The following is a 3576-nucleotide window of genomic DNA, read 5'->3' as shown; positions in this document are numbered from 1 at the left end:
GCAGGGCTGTGATTCAGAGCAGTGTCCCTGCACCCCAGGGTGCTGTGTGCCTGGGGAAGTGACTGTGCTGCCAGCGATGGTCAGCCCTCAGCCTGCCCGGGGAGCTCCCCACAGCACTACAGGGAAAACCCCTGGGTGAGAGAAGTGACCCCCGGCAGGGCAGGTTCATTCTCCTGCTGGGAGGGTGCCACGTGGGTCAGGACTGCTCACATCTATAACTCATGCACAGGATCTGTGCAAGGGGTCTTTTCAAGAGGAGACCAAGAGAAGGGCTACTTGAAATGGAAGGAGCTTCCTTCAGGTGTCTGCACTTTCAGTTTCCTAGTTTTGACAGGGAGAATGAAGGAATGAGTTTTCTGTTTTGTGAAGGAAGTGGGATTCCTAAACCTTCACTCTCAGAGATTAACAGGTCAGTGAGAAAACTCAGGAAGTCGCTTCATGCCCACCTTAGCCTACAGGCAGCATCAACATCACCTTTGGGGCTTCACAAGAGTTTATGAAACCTGCTCCTTAGGATGTGCATGCACAGAGATGCCCCCTAGACAGTGCCCTGACGCGGGAGGTTTCCTTAGGGCAGACCTGAGCACACAGCGGGTGGATGGTGTCTGTGAGCACTGAGCGGGAGAAGATGTTGTGACAGAGAAAGAGCTGGCAGCAGGGACAGCTCCAGGCAGCAGAGGTGGGCAGGGAACGAGAGGGAACTGCAGGGCATGAGCCACCTCCTTTGCAGCCAGACCTCCAGCAGAGGAGAGGGGCATCTCTCCTGCTACAGGCCCATTTCATGCTGCCTGACAAAGGGGCTGAGAGCAATTGCCCTGCAATGTCACTGCCTGTGAGGCGGCATGCCTAGCTGGTAAGGTGAAGGCTTTCCTGAGTTCCCATCTGTCTCTCTCTTCTTGCCTCCCCTGACAGCAGGATCATGGTGTTGCTGCTTGTTTCCCCTCCTGGCCATGCTGCTCCTCTTCTTGTTTTGGGGCTTTCTAGGGTTGGGGGTTTTCAGCTGCAGTACAGACACTGATGCTGCACGTTGTGGAACAGAGGGGTCTGCATGGGAATGAGGTTGCCCCAGCCCCCTTCTAACCTGTGGAGCTCCAGGAAATGCAGTCCATGGGGCTGGGAAATGAGCTGACTCTCCCTTAAGGCAAGCCCATCTTCAGCCCTAAGGGTCCTTTGACTGTTTTCCTAGTGTCCTGGCAGCCTGCATGCTGCCCTCTAGAAAGGCACTGCTGTCTCATAGCACCTCTGTGATATCTGAGCGCCCCATGAGGAAAGTGCAGAGATGGTGAGAGTATGGAGATGGTGATGGGAGGCTGTATGTGGGCATCTGCAAAGAGCCCTGTGTGTCCTTGTCTAGAAGGGGATTGTGGAGAGCTCCGTCAGGTGCCCTGAGAAAGGGTGAGAAGTTTGGAGATGTGCACTTTGAACCTGGACTCGTGTGCTGTCAGCAGAGTCTGGTTTCCTTCTAGGGCAACATATGAGTGCGATCATCCTCCAGCTCCAAGACAGAACTGCAAAATTTAGGGGTTTCTTTGCTTGAAAAGTCTCTGCTAACTTCTCAACGTCTTTTCTTCTTTGCACAGTCACCCATGCCTGGAGACAGCGAAATGTCCAACAGCAGCTCCCTCAACGAGTTCCTCCTCCTGGCATTTGCAGACACGCGGGAGCTGCAGTTCTTGCACTTTGCACTCTTCCTGGGCATCTACCTGGCTGCCCTCCTGGGCAACAGCCTCATCATCACAGCCGTAGCCTGTGACTACCACCTCCACACCCCCATGTACTTCTTCCTCCTCAACCTCTCCCTCATTGACCTTGGCACCATCTCCACCACTGTCCCCAAATCCATGGCCAATTCCCTGTGGGACACCAGGGCCATTTCCTATTCAGGATGTGCTGCCCAGGTCTTTTTCTTCTTTTTCTTATTTTCAGCAGAGTATTGTCTTCTCACAGTCATGGCCTATGACCGCTATGTTGCCATCTGCAGACCCCTGCACTACGGGACCATCATGGGCAGCAGAGCTTGTGTCAGAATGGCAGCAGCTGCCTGGAGCAGCGGTTTTCTCTGTTTTGTGCTGCACACCGCTAACACATTTTCCATACCACTCTGCCAAGGCAACACAGTGGACCAGTTCTTCTGTGAAATCCCCCAGATCCTCAAGCTCTCCTGCTCAGACTCCTACCTCAGGGAAGTTGGGCTTCTTGTATTTAGTTTCTGTTTAGTCTTTGGGTGTTTCATTTTCGTTGTGCTGTCCTACGTGCAGATTTTCACTGCTGTGCTGAGGATCCCCTCTGAGCAGGGCTGAAAAAAAGCCTTTTCCATGTGCCTCCCTCACCTGGTCGTGGTCTCCCTGTTCATCAGCACCGATGCGTTTGCCTGCCTGAGGCCCCCCTCCATCTCCTCCCCAGCTCTGAATCTGGTGGTGGCTGTTCTGTACGCAGTGGTGCCTCCAGCAGTGAACCCTCTCATCTACAGCATGAGGAACAAGGAGCTGAAAGATGCCCTGAGGAAAGTGATTTCTTGGACCTTTTTTCAGCAGTGGTAACATTGCCATTGCTCTCCACAAATAACTCCCACTGTGTCCTGTACCAGGACTGAGCTTTGTTTGCTTGCTATTATTATTATTATTATTATTACTGTTGTTATTATTATTTGTCACCCTGTTGCTACGCAAATGCTTGGATTCATTCCAACTTTCCTGAGACTGCCGTCTCACCTGGTGCCCATATGAAGTTGTGTCTAACACTGGGTCAGAGCTGACTCCCTCACAGTATGTCTGTAATAAAGTAGGTTCTTGCAGGTGCAGGGCCTGAAGGCTGGGCTCTTCCTCCAAAGCTGCTGTCCCTTATGCCGTGTCCCCAGCACATTTCCTTGAGACAATCTCGCCCGCACTGTGTGGTGGTCCTTACCCCAAAAGTTACCCCCCAGAGAAGGCTTCTTGCCCAGCTGGAGGACTGGATGTCCAGCTGTGAGCCCTGCGAGGACAAGGCCTCTGCTGGGTCCTCTGCAGGGCTGGCAGGGAGCATGCAGAGGAGGTCCTGGGTCCATCTGCTGGACCTGTAGACCATCCTCCTCCCATGGGGGCCTCAAGCAGGGTGCCTCAGTGCAAAGATGCAGCCCAGCTTGTTGCTGCAAGAGCAGAGAGGAGGAACTGCCCCAGGGAACTCCTCACACACCCAGCCTCTCACACCAGCTATTTCCAGCACTGGCCATTCCCCACAGTCCTGGTGAGATGTGATCTTTGAATGTGACCTGCTCTGTCTGCCTGCTGGCCTCAGCAGCTGTATGGGGGAAATGTCCAGCCCTGCCTGGCCTCTTTACAGCCTCAGACCTCATCAGACCCTGGAGCATGGCCTTCTGCTAACCCCAGGGGACAGGATCAGGGCTGAGCAGGGTCTGGGGACTGCTGGGAGGCTGCCAGGGAGGAGGGCCAAGGGGGAAGGGGCACCAAAGGCTATCATGGGGACCATGCTGGACCACCTCTTACAGATAACCATCCTCTGATGAAACAATCTGTAATGCTGGAATGAGTCTTCCTTCAGTGCTTAGAGAGGGACCATCAGTGATTATTTTAGTTTATT

The 3576-nt window shown here is 53.7% G+C and overlaps 1 pseudogene; it reads left to right on the top strand.

The window, feature by feature from the left end:
• Positions 1-1604: 1604 nt before the first annotated feature.
• LOC112963842 lies at positions 1605-2540 on the top strand (annotated as a pseudogene).
• The last annotated feature ends 1036 nt before the right edge of the window (positions 2541-3576 follow it).

This window comes from Apteryx rowi, unplaced genomic scaffold (genome assembly GCF_003343035.1).
Source record: "Apteryx rowi isolate R43461 unplaced genomic scaffold, aptRow1 scaffold_1794, whole genome shotgun sequence".
Classification (NCBI taxonomy): domain Eukaryota; kingdom Metazoa; phylum Chordata; class Aves; order Apterygiformes; family Apterygidae; genus Apteryx; species Apteryx rowi.
The sequence above is the reverse complement of the archived record's forward strand: the minus strand, read 5'-3'. Positions and strand labels throughout refer to the sequence as shown.